Source organism: Pantherophis guttatus, chromosome 15 (assembly GCF_059756535.1).
Source record: "Pantherophis guttatus breed Tessera chromosome 15, ASM5975653v1, whole genome shotgun sequence".
In the NCBI taxonomy this organism is placed as follows: Eukaryota; Metazoa; Chordata; class Lepidosauria; order Squamata; family Colubridae; genus Pantherophis; species Pantherophis guttatus.
In genome coordinates, this window is record NC_142077.1 from 5075002 (window position 1) to 5088368 (window position 13367).

The window sequence follows — 13367 nt, forward strand, 5'->3', positions numbered from 1 at the left end:
TCCAGGACCAAAAAAAATTTTTTGACTCAAATGTAACAACGGATGCTAGAATGTGATTCGGGGTGGAATTCCATGCTTAAAAATGTTATTTTTAGCTGTTTTTCAAAATTGACTGTTTTTGCTGCCAGAGGAAGAAAACGCGTGATGCCGGGGTCAGAAAAAAAACTGCCCAGGACCAAAAAAAATTTTTTGACTCAAATGTAGCAACGGATGCTAGAATGTGATTCGGGGTGGAATTCCATGCTTAAAAATGTTATTATTAGCTGTTTTTCAAAATTGAGTGTTTTTGCTGCCAGAGGAAGAAAACGCGTGATGCCGGGGTCAGAAAAAAAACTGCCCAGGACCAAAAAAATTTTTTTTGACTCAAATGTAACAACGGATGCTAGAATGTGATTCGGGGTGGAATTCCATGCTTAAAAATGTTATTTTTAGCTGTTTTTAAAAATTGAGTGTTTTTGCTGCCAGAGGAAGAAAACGCGTGATGCCGGGGTCAGAAAAAAAACTGTCCAGGACCAAAAAAAATTTTTTGACTCAAATGTAACAACGGATGCTAGAATGTGATTCGGGGTGGAATTCCATCCTTAAAAATGTTATTTTTAGCTGTTTTTAAAAATTGACTGTTTTTGCTGCCAGAGGAAGAAAACGCGTGATGCCGGGGTCAGAAAAAAAACTGCCCAGGACCAAAAAAATTTTTTTGACTCAAATGTAGCAACGGATGCTAGAATGTGATTCGGGGTGGAATTCCATGCTTAAAAATGTTATTATTAGCTGTTTTTAAAAATTGAGTGTTTTTGCTGCCAGAGGAAGAAAACGCGTGATGCCGGGGTCAGAAAAAAAACTGGCCAGGACCAAAAAAATTTTTTTGACTCAAATGTAGCAACGGATGCTAGAATGTGATTTGGGGTGGAATTCCATGCTTAAAAATGTTATTATTAGCTGTTTTTAAAAATTGAGTGTTTTTGCTGCCCGAGGAAGAAAACGCGTGATGCCGGGGTCAGAAAAAAAACTGCCCAGGACCAAAAAATTTTTTTTGACTCAAATGTAACAACGGATGCTAGAATGTGATTCGGGGTGGAATTCCATGCTTAAAAATGTTATTATTAGCTGTTTTTAAAAATTGAGTGTTTTTGCTGCCAGAGGAAGAAAACGCTTGATGCCGGGGTCAGAAAAAAAACTGCCCAGGACCAAAAAATTTTTTTTGACTCAAATGTAACAACGGATGCTAGAATGTGATTCGGGGTGGAATTCCATGCTTAAAAATGTTATTATTAGCTGTTTTTAAAAATTGAGTGTTTTTGCTGCCAGAGGAAGAAAACGCGTGATGTCGGGGTCAGAAAAAAAACTGGCCAGGACCAAAAAAATTTTTTTGACTCAAATGTAGCAACGGATGCTAGAATGTGATTCGGGGTGGAATTCCATGCTTAAAAATGTTATTATTAGCTGTTTTTAAAAATTGAGTGTTTTTGCTGCCAGAGGAAGAAAACGCTTGATGCCGGGGTCAGAAAAAAAACTGCCCAGGACCAAAAAATTTTTTTTGACTCAAATGTAACAACGGATGCTAGAATGTGATTCGGGGTGGAATTCCATGCTTAAAAATGTTATTATTAGCTGTTTTTAAAAATTGACTGTTTTTGCTGCCAGAGGAAGAAAACGCGTGATGTCGGGGTCAGAAAAAAAACTGGCCAGGACCAAAAAAATTTTTTTGACTCAAATGTAGCAACGGATGCTAGAATGTGATTCGGGGTGGAATTCCATGCTTAAAAATGTTATTATTAGCTGTTTTTAAAAATTGAGTGTTTTTGCTGCCAGAGGAAGAAAACGCTTGATGCCGGGGTCAGAAAAAAAACTGCCCAGGACCAAAAAATTTTTTTTGACTCAAATGTAACAACGGATGCTAGAATGTGATTCGGGGTGGAATTCCATGCTTAAAAATGTTATTATTAGCTGTTTTTAAAAATTGAGTGTTTTTGCTGCCCGAGGAAGAAAACGCGTGATGCCAGGGTCAGAAAAAAAACTGCCCAGGACCAAAAAATTTTTTTTGACTCAAATGTAACAACGGATGCTAGAATGTGATTCGGGGTGGAATTCCATGCTTAAAAATGTTATTTTTAGCTGTTTTTAAAAATTGACTGTTTTTGCTGCCAGAGGAAGAAAACGCGTGATGCCGGGGTCAGAAAAAAAACTGTCCAGGACCAAAAAAATTTTTTTTGACTCAAATGTAACAACGGATGCTAGAATGTGATTCGGGGTGGAATTCCATGCTTAAAAATGTTATTATTAGCTGTTTTTCAAAATTGACTGTTTTTGCTGCCAGAGGAAGAAAACGCGTGATGCCGGGGTCAGAAAAAAAACTGCCCAGGACCAAAAAAATTTTTTTGATTCAAATGTAGCAACGGATGCTAGAATGTGATTTGGGGTGGAATTCCATGCTTAAAAATGTTATTATTAGCTGTTTTTCAAAATTGAGTGTTTTTGCTGCCAGAGGAAGAAAACGCGTGATGCCGGGGTCAGAAAAAAAACTGCCCAGGACCAAAAAAATTTTTTTGACTCAAATGTAGCAACGGATGCTAGAATGTGATTCGGGGTGGAATTCCATGCTTAAAAATGTTATTATTAGCTGTTTTTAAAAATTGAGTGTTTTTGCTGCCAGAGGAAGAAAACGCGTGATGCCGGGGTCAGAAAAAAAACTGGCCAGGACCAAAAAAATTTTTTTGACTCAAATGTAGCAACGGATGCTAGAATGTGATTTGGGGTGGAATTCCATGCTTAAAAATGTTATTATTAGCTGTTTTTAAAAATTGAGTGTTTTTGCTGCCCGAGGAAGAAAACGCGTGATGCCGGGGTCAGAAAAAAAACTGCCCAGGACCAAAAAATTTTTTTTGACTCAAATGTAACAACGGATGCTAGAATGTGATTCGGGGTGGAATTCCATGCTTAAAAATGTTATTATTAGCTGTTTTTAAAAATTGAGTGTTTTTGCTGCCCGAGGAAGAAAACGCGTGATGCCGGGGTCAGAAAAAAAACTGCCCAGGACCAAAAAATTTTTTTTGACTCAAATGTAGCAACGGATGCTAGAATGTGATTCGGGGTGGAATTCCATGCTTAAAAATGTTATTATTAGCTGTTTTTAAAAATTGAGTGTTTTTGCTGCCATAGGAAGAAAACGCTTGATGCCGGGGTCAGAAAAAAAACTGCCCAGGACCAAAAAATTTTTTTGACTCAAATGTAGCAACGGATGCTAGAATGTGATTCGGGGTGGAATTCCATGCTTAAAAATGTTATTATTAGCTGTTTTTAAAAATTGACTGTTTTTGCTGCCAGAGGAAGAAAACGCGTGATGCCGGGGTCAGAAAAAAAACTGCCCAGGACCAAAAAATTTTTTTTGACTCAAATGTAGCAACGGATGCTAGAATGTGATTCGGGGTGGAATTCCATGCTTAAAAATGTTATTATTAGCTGTTTTTCAAAATTGACTGTTTTTGCTGTCAGAGGAAGAAAACGCGTGATGCCGGGGTCAGAAAAAAAACTGTCCAGGACCAAAAAAATTTTTTTGACTCAAATGTAACAACGGATGCTAGAATGTGATTCGGGGTGGAATTCCATGCTTAAAAATGTTATTATTAGCTGTTTTTCAAAATTGACTGTTTTTGCTGCCAGAGGAAGAAAACGCGTGATGCCGGGGTCAGAAAAAAAACTGCCCAGGACCAAAAAATTTTTTTTGACTCAAATGTAACAACGGATGCTAGAATGTGATTCGGGGTGGAATTCCATGCTTAAAAATGTTATTATTAGCTGTTTTTCAAAATTGAGTGTTTTTGCTGCCCGAGGAAGAAAACGCGTGATGCCGGGGTCAGAAAAAAAACTGCCCAGGACCAAAAAATTTTTTTTGACTCAAATGTAACAACGGATGCTAGAATGTGATTCGGGGTGGAATTCCATGCTTAAAAATGTTATTATTAGCTGTTTTTAAAAATTGAGTGTTTTTGCTGCCAGAGGAAGAAAACGCGTGATGCCGGGGTCAGAAAAAAAACTGGCCAGGACCCAAAAAATTTTTTTGACTCAAATGTAGCAACGGATGCTAGAATGTGATTCGGGGTGGAATTCCATGCTTAAAAATGTTATTATTAGCTGTTTTTCAAAATTGAGTGTTTTTGCTGCCCGAGGAAGAAAACGCGTGATGCCGGGGTCAGAAAAAAAACTGCCCAGGACCAAAAAATTTTTTTTGACTCAAATGTAGCAACGGATGCTAGAATGTGATTCGGGGTGGAATTCCATGCTTAAAAATGTTATTATTAGCTGTTTTTAAAAATTGAGTGTTTTTGCTGCCCGAGGAAGAAAACGCGTGATGCCGGGGTCAGAAAAAAAACTGGCCAGGACAAAAAAATTTTTTTTGACTCAAATGTAGCAACGGATGCTAGAATGTGATTCGGGGTGGAATTCCATGCTTAAAAATGTTATTATTAGCTGTTTTTAAAAATTGAGTGTTTTTGCTGCCAGAGGAAGAAAACGCGTGATGCCGGGGTCAGAAAAAAAACTGCCCAGGACCAAAAAATTTTTTTTGACTCAAATGTAGCAACGGATGCTAGAATGTGATTCGGGGTGGAATTCCATGCTTAAAAATGTTATTATTAGCTGTTTTTAAAAATTGAGTGTTTTTGCTGCCAGAGGAAGAAAACGCGTGATGCCGGGGTCAGAAAAAAAACTGGCCAGGACAAAAAAATTTTTTTTGACTCAAATGTAGCAACGGATGCTAGAATGTGATTCGGGGTGGAATTCCATGCTTAAAAATGTTATTATTAGCTGTTTTTAAAAATTGAGTGTTTTTGCTGCCAGAGGAAGAAAACGCGTGATGCCGGGGTCAGAAAAAAAACTGCCCAGGACCAAAAAATTTTTTTTGACTCAAATGTAGCAACGGATGCTAGAATGTGATTCGGGGTGGAATTCCATGCTTAAAAATGTTATTATTAGCTGTTTTTAAAAATTGAGTGTTTTTGCTGCCCGAGGAAGAAAACGCGTGATGCCGGGGTCAGAAAAAAAACTGGCCAGGACAAAAAAAATTTTTTTGACTGAAATGTAGCAACGGATGCTAGAATGTGATTCGGGGTGGAATTCCATGCTTAAAAATGTTATTATTAGCTGTTTTTAAAAATTGAGTGTTTTTGCTGCCAGAGGAAGAAAACGCGTGATGCCGGGGTCAGAAAAAAAACTGCCCAGGACCAAAAAATTTTTTTTGACTCAAATGTAACAACGGATGCTAGAATGTGATTCGGGGTGGAATTCCATGCTTAAAAATGTTATTATTAGCTGTTTTTAAAAATTGAGTGTTTTTGCTGCCCGAGGAAGAAAACGCGTGATGCCGGGGTCAGAAAAAAAACTGCCCAGGACCAAAAAATTTTTTTTGACTCAAATGTAACAACGGATGCTAGAATGTGATTCGGGGTGGAATTCCATGCTCAAAAATGTTATTATTAGCTGTTTTTAAAAATTGAGTGTTTTTGCTGCCAGAGGAAGAAAACGCGTGATGCCGGGGTCAGAAAAAAAACTGCCCAGGACCAAAAAATTTTTTTTGACTCAAATGTAACAACGGATGCTAGAATGGGATTCGGGGTGGAATTCCATGCTTAAAAATGTTATTATTAGCTGTTTTTAAAAATTGAGTGTTTTTGCTGCCAGAGGAAGAAAACGCGTGATGCCGGGGTCAGAAAAAAAACTGCCCAGGACCAAAAAATTTTTTTTGACTCAAATGTAACAACGGATGCTAGAATGGGATTCGGGGTGGAATTCCATGCTTAAAAATGTTATTATTAGCTGTTTTTAAAAATTGAGTGTTTTTGCTGCCAGAGGAAGAAAACGCGTGATGCCGGGGTCAGAAAAAAAACTGCCCAGGACCAAAAAAAATTTTTTGACTCAAATATAGCAACGGATGCTAGAATGTGATTCAGCGTGGAATTCCATGCTTGAAAATGTTATTATTAGCTGTTTTTAAAAATTGAGTGTTTTTGCTGCCAGAGGAAGAAAACGCGTGATGCCGGGGTCAGAAAAAAAACTGCCCAGGACCAAAAAATTTTTTTGACTCAAATGTAGCAACGGATGCTAGAATGTGATTCAGCGTGGAATTCCATGCTCAAAAATGTTATTATTAGCTGTTTTTAAAAATTGAGTGTTTTTGCTGCCAGAGGAAGAAAACGCGTGATGCCGGGGTCAGAAAAAAAACTGGCCAGGACCAAAAAAATTTTTTTGACTCAAATGTAGCAACGGATGCTAGAATGTGATTCGGGGTGGAATTCCATGCTTAAAAATGTTATTATTAGCTGTTTTTCAAAATTGAGTGTTTTTGCTGCCAGAGGAAGAAAACGCGTGATGCCGGGGTCAGAAAAAAAACTGTCCAGGACCAAAAAAAATTTTTTGACTCAAATGTAGCAACGGATGCTAGAATGTGATTCGGGGTGGAATTCCATGCTTAAAAATGTTATTATTAGCTGTTTTTAAAAATTGACTGTTTTTGCTGCCCGAGGAAGAAAACGCGTGATGCCGGGGTCAGAAAAAAAACTGCCCAGGACCAAAAAATTTTTTTTGACTCAAATGTAACAACGGATGCTAGAATGGGATTCGGGGTGGAATTCCATGCTTAAAAATGTTATTATTAGCTGTTTTTCAAAATTGAGTGTTTTTGCTGCCAGAGGAAGAAAACGCGTGATGCCGGGGTCAGAAAAAAAACTGCCCAGGACCAAAAAATTTTTTTTGACTCAAATGTAGCAACGGATGCTAGAATGTGATTCGGGGTGGAATTCCATGCTTAAAAATGTTATTATTAGCTGTTTTTAAAAATTGAGTGTTTTTGCTGCCCGAGGAAGAAAACGCGTGATGCCGGGGTCAGAAAAAAAACTGGCCAGGACCAAAAAAATTTTTTTGACTCAAATGTAGCAACGGATGCTAGAATGTGATTTGGGGTGGAATTCCATGCTTAAAAATGTTATTATTAGCTGTTTTTAAAAATTGAGTGTTTTTGCTGCCCGAGGAAGAAAACGCGTGATGCCGGGGTCAGAAAAAAAACTGCCCAGGACCAAAAAATTTTTTTTGACTCAAATGTAACAACGGATGCTAGAATGTGATTCGGGGTGGAATTCCATGCTCAAAAATGTTATTATTAGCTGTTTTTAAAAATTGAGTGTTTTTGCTGCCAGAGGAAGAAAACGCGTGATGCCGGGGTCAGAAAAAAAACTGCCCAGGACCAAAAAATTTTTTTTGACTCAAATGTAACAACGGATGCTAGAATGGGATTCGGGGTGGAATTCCATGCTTAAAAATGTTATTATTAGCTGTTTTTAAAAATTGAGTGTTTTTGCTGCCAGAGGAAGAAAACGCTTGATGCCGGGGTCAGAAAAAAAACTGCCCAGGACCAAAAAAAATTTTTTGACTCAAATATAGCAACGGATGCTAGAATGTGATTCAGCGTGGAATTCCATGCTTAAAAATGTTATTATTAGCTGTTTTTAAAAATTGAGTGTTTTTGCTGCCCGAGGAAGAAAACGCGTGATGCCGGGGTCAGAAAAAAAACTGCCCAGGACCAAAAAATTTTTTTTGACTCAAATGTAACAACGGATGCTAGAATGTGATTCGGGGTGGAATTCCATGCTCAAAAATGTTATTATTAGCTGTTTTTAAAAATTGAGTGTTTTTGCTGCCAGAGGAAGAAAACGCGTGATGCCGGGGTCAGAAAAAAAACTGCCCAGGACCAAAAAATTTTTTTTGACTCAAATGTAACAACGGATGCTAGAATGGGATTCGGGGTGGAATTCCATGCTTAAAAATGTTATTATTAGCTGTTTTTAAAAATTGAGTGTTTTTGCTGCCAGAGGAAGAAAACGCGTGATGCCGGGGTCAGAAAAAAAACTGCCCAGGACCAAAAAATTTTTTTTGACTCAAATGTAACAACGGATGCTAGAATGGGATTCGGGGTGGAATTCCATGCTTAAAAATGTTATTATTAGCTGTTTTTAAAAATTGAGTGTTTTTGCTGCCAGAGGAAGAAAACGCGTGATGCCGGGGTCAGAAAAAAAACTGCCCAGGACCAAAAAAAATTTTTTGACTCAAATATAGCAACGGATGCTAGAATGTGATTCAGCGTGGAATTCCATGCTTGAAAATGTTATTATTAGCTGTTTTTAAAAATTGAGTGTTTTTGCTGCCAGAGGAAGAAAACGCGTGATGCCGGGGTCAGAAAAAAAACTGCCCAGGACCAAAAAATTTTTTTGACTCAAATGTAGCAACGGATGCTAGAATGTGATTCAGCGTGGAATTCCATGCTCAAAAATGTTATTATTAGCTGTTTTTAAAAATTGAGTGTTTTTGCTGCCAGAGGAAGAAAACGCGTGATGCCGGGGTCAGAAAAAAAACTGCCCAGGACCAAAAATTTTTTTTTGACTCAAATGTAACAACGGATGCTAGAATGGGATTCGGGGTGGAATTCCATGCTTAAAAATGTTATTATTAGCTGTTTTTAAAAATTGAGTGTTTTTGCTGCCAGAGGAAGAAAACGCTTGATGCCGGGGTCAGAAAAAAAACTGCCCAGGACCAAAAATTTTTTTTGACTCAAATGTAGCAACGGATGCTAGAATGTGATTCGGCGTGGAATTCCATGCTTAAAAATGTTATTATTAGCTGTTTTTAAAAATTGACTGTTTTTGCTGCCAGAGGAAGAAAACGCGTGATGCCGGGGTCAGAAAAAAAACTGCCCAGGACCAAAAAATTTTTTTGACTCAAATGTAGCAACGGATGCTAGAATGTGATTCAGCGTGGAATTCCATGCTTAAAAATGTTATTATTAGCTGTTTTTAAAAATTGAGTGTTTTTGCTGCCAGAGGAAGAAAACGCGTGATGCCGGGGTCAGAAAAAAAACTGCCCAGGACCAAAAACAATTTTTTGACTCAAATGTAGCAACGGATGCTAGAATGTGATTCAGCGTGGAATTCCATGCTTAAAAATGTTATTATTAGCTGTTTTTAAAAATTGAGTGTTTTTGCTGCCAGAGGAAGAAAACGCGTGATGCCGGGGTCAGAAAAAAAACTGCCCAGGACCAAAAATTTTTTTTGACTCAAATGTAGCAACGGATGCTAGAATGTGATTCAGCGTGGAATTCCATGCTTAAAAATGTTATTATTAGCTGTTTTTAAAAATTGAGTGTTTTTGCTGCCAGAGGAAGAAAACGCGTGATGCCGGGGTCAGAAAAAAAACTGCCCAGGACCAAAAAATTTTTTTGACTCAAATGTAGCAACGGATGCTAGAATGTGATTCGGGGTGGAATTCCATCCTTAAAAATGTTATTATTAGCTGTTTTTAAAAATTGAGTGTTTTTGCTGCCAGAGGAAGAAAACGCGTGATGCCGGGGTCAGAAAAAAAACTGCCCAGGACCAAAAAATTTTTTTGACTCAAATGTAGCAACGGATGCTAGAATGTGATTCAGCGTGGAATTCCATGCTTAAAAATGTTATTATTAGCTGTTTTTAAAAATTGAGTGTTTTTGCTGCCAGAGGAAGAAAACGCGTGATGCCGGGGTCAGAAAAAAAACTGCCCAGGACCAAAAACAATTTTTTGACTCAAATGTAGCAACGGATGCTAGAATGTGATTCAGCGTGGAATTCCATGCTTAAAAATGTTATTATTAGCTGTTTTTAAAAATTGAGTGTTTTTGCTGCCAGAGGAAGAAAACGCGTGATGCCGGGGTCAGAAAAAAAACTGCCCAGGACCAAAAATTTTTTTTGACTCAAATGTAGCAACGGATGCTAGAATGTGATTCGGCGTGGAATTCCATGCTTAAAAATGTTATTATTAGCTGTTTTTAAAAATTGACTGTTTTTGCTGCCAGAGGAAGAAAACGCGTGATGCTGGGGTCAGAAAAAAAACTGCCCAGGACCAAAAATTTTTTTTGACTCAAATGTAGCAACGGATGCTAGAATGTGATTCGGCGTGGAATTCCATGCTTAAAAATGTTATTATTAGCTGTTTTTAAAAATTGAGTGTTTTTGTTGCCAGAGGAAGAAAACGCGTGATGCCGGGGTCAGAAAAAAAACTGCCCAGGACCAAAGAAATTTTTTTGACTCAAATATAGCAACGGATGCTAGAATGTGATTCGGGGTGGAATTCCATGCTTAAAAATGTTATTATTAGCTGTTTTTAAAAATTGAGTGTTTTTGCTGCCCGAGGAACAAAACGCGTGATGCCTGGGTCAGAAAAAAAACTGTCCAGGACCAAAAAATTTTTTTTGACTCAAATGTAACAACGGATGCTAGAATGTGATTCGGGGTGGAATTCCATGCTTAAAAATGTTATTTTTAGCTGTTTTTAAAAATTGACTGTTTTTGCTGCCAGAGGAAGAAAACGCGTGATGCCGGGGTCAGAAAAAAAACTGCCCAGGACCAAAAAAATTTTTTTGACTCAAATGTAGCAACGGATGCTAGAATGTGATTCGGGGTGGAATTCCATCCTTAAAAATGTTATTTTTAGCTGTTTTTAAAAATTGACTGTTTTTGCTGCCAGAGGAAGAAAACGCGTGATGCCGGGGTCAGAAAAAAAACTGTCCAGGACCAAAAAAATTTTTTTGACTCAAATGTAACAACGGATGCTAGAATGTGATTCGGGGTGGAATTCCATCCTTAAAAATGTTATTTTTAGCTGTTTTTAAAAATTGACTGTTTTTGCTGCCAGAGGAAGAAAACGCGTGATGCCGGGGTCAGAAAAAAAACTGCCCAGGACCAAAAAATTTTTTTTTGACTCAAATGTAACAACGGATGCTAGAATGTGATTCGGGGTGGAATTCCATGCTTAAAAATGTTATTTTTAGCTGTTTTTCAAAATTGACTGTTTTTGCTGCCCGAGGAAGAAAACGCGTGATGCCGGGGTCAGAAAAAAAACTGCCCAGGACCAAAAAATTTTTTTTGACTCAAATCTAACAACGGATGCTAGAATGTGATTCGGGGTGGAATTCCATGCTTAAAAATGTTATTATTAGCTGTTTTTAAAAATTGAGTGTTTTTGCTGCCAGAGGAAGAAAACGCTTGATGCCGGGGTCAGAAAAAAAACTGCCCAGGACCAAAAAAATTTTTTGACTCAAATGTAGCAACGGATGCTAGAATGTGATTCGGGGTGGAATTCCATGCTTAAAAATGTTATTATTAGCTGTTTTTAAAAATTGAGTGTTTTTGCTGCCAGAGGAAGAAAACGCGTGATGCCGGGGTCAGAAAAAAAACTGCCCAGGACCAAAAAAAATTTTTTGACTCAAATGTAGCAACGGATGCTAGAATGTGATTCGGGGTGGAATTCCATGCTCAAAAATGTTATTATTAGCTGTTTTTAAAAATTGAGTGTTTTTGCTGCCCGAGGAAGAAAACGCGTGATGCCGGGGTCAGAAAAAAAACTGGCCAGGACCAAAAAATTTTTTTTGACTGAAATGTAGCAACGGATGCTAGAATGTGATTCGGGGTGGAATTCCATGCTTAAAAATGTTATTATTAGCTGTTTTTCAAAATTGAGTGTTTTTGCTGCCAGAGGAAGAAAACGCGTGATGCCGGGGTCAGAAAAAAAACTGTCCAGGACCCAAAATTTTTTTTTGACTCAAATGTAACAACGGATGCTAGAATGTGATTCGGGGTGGAATTCCATGCTTAAAAATGTTATTATTAGCTGTTTTTAAAAATTGACTGTTTTTGCTGCCAGAGGAAGAAAACGCGTGATGCCGGGGTCAGAAAAAAAACTGCCCAGGACCAAAAAAATTTTTTTGACTCAAATGTAGCAACGGATGCTAGAATGTGATTCGGGGTGGAATTCCATGCTTAAAAATGTTATTATTAGCTGTTTTTAAAAATTGAGTGTTTTTGCTGCCAGAGGAAGAAAACGCGTGATGCCGGGGTCAGAAAAAAAACTGCCCAGGACCAAAAAATTTTTTTTGACTCAAATGTAACAACGGATGCTAGAATGTGATTCGGGGTGGAATTCCATGCTTAAAAATGTTATTATTAGCTGTTTTTAAAAATTGAGTGTTTTTGCTGCCCGAGGAAGAAAACGCGTGATGCCGGGGTCAAAAAAAAAACTGCCCAGGACCAAAAAAATTTTTTTGACTCAAATGTAGCAACGGATGCTAGAATGTGATTCGGGGTGGAATTCCATGCTTAAAAATGTTATTATTAGCTGTTTTTAAAAATTGAGTGTTTTTGCTGCCAGAGGAAGAAAACGCGTGATGCCGGGGTCAGAAAAAAAACTGCCCAGGACCAAAAAAATTTTTTTGACTCAAATGTAGCAACGGATGCTAGAATGTGATTCGGGGTGGAATTCCATGCTCAAAAATGTTATTATTAGCTGTTTTTAAAAATTGAGTGTTTTTGCTGCCAGAGGAAGAAAACGCGTGATGCCGGGGTCAGAAAAAAAACTGCCCAGGACCAAAAAAAATTTTTTGACTCAAATATAACAACGGATGCTAGAATGTGATTTGGGGTGGAATTCCATGCTTAAAAATGTTATTATTAGCTGTTTTTAAAAATTGAGTGTTTTTGCTGCCAGAGGAAGAAAACGCGTGATGCCGGGGTCAGAAAAAAAACTGCCCAGGACCAAAAAATTTTTTTTGACTCAAATGTAACAACGGATGCTAGAATGTGATTCGGGGTGGAATTCCATGCTTAAAAATGTTATTATTAGCTGTTTTTAAAAATTGAGTGTTTTTGCTGCCCGAGGAAGAAAACGCGTGATGCCGGGGTCAAAAAAAAAACTGCCCAGGACCAAAAAAATTTTTTTTGACTCAAATGTAGCAACGGATGCTAGAATGTGATTCGGGGTGGAATTCCATGCTTAAAAATGTTATTATTAGCTGTTTTTAAAAATTGAGTGTTTTTGCTGCCAGAGGAAGAAAACGCGTGATGCCGGGGTCAGAAAAAAACTGCCCAGGACCAAAAATTTTTTTTTGACTCAAATATAACAACGGATGCTAGAATGTGATTTGGGGTGGAATTCCATGCTTAAAAATGTTATTATTAGCTGTTTTTAAAAATTGAGTGTTTTTGCTGCCAGAGGAAGAAAACGCGTGATGCCGGGGTCAGAAAAAAAACTGCCCAGGACCAAAAAATTTTTTTTGACTCAAATGTAACAACGGATGCTAGAATGTGATTCGGGGTGGAATTCCATGCTTAAAAATGTTATTATTAGCTGTTTTTAAAAATTGAGTGTTTTTGCTGCCCGAGGAAGAAAACGCGTGATGCCGGGGTCAAAAAAAAAACTGCCCAGGACCAAAAAAATTTTTTTTGACTCAAATGTAGCAACGGATGCTAGAATGTGATTCGGGGTGGAATTCCATGCTTAAAAATGTTATTATTAGCTGTTTT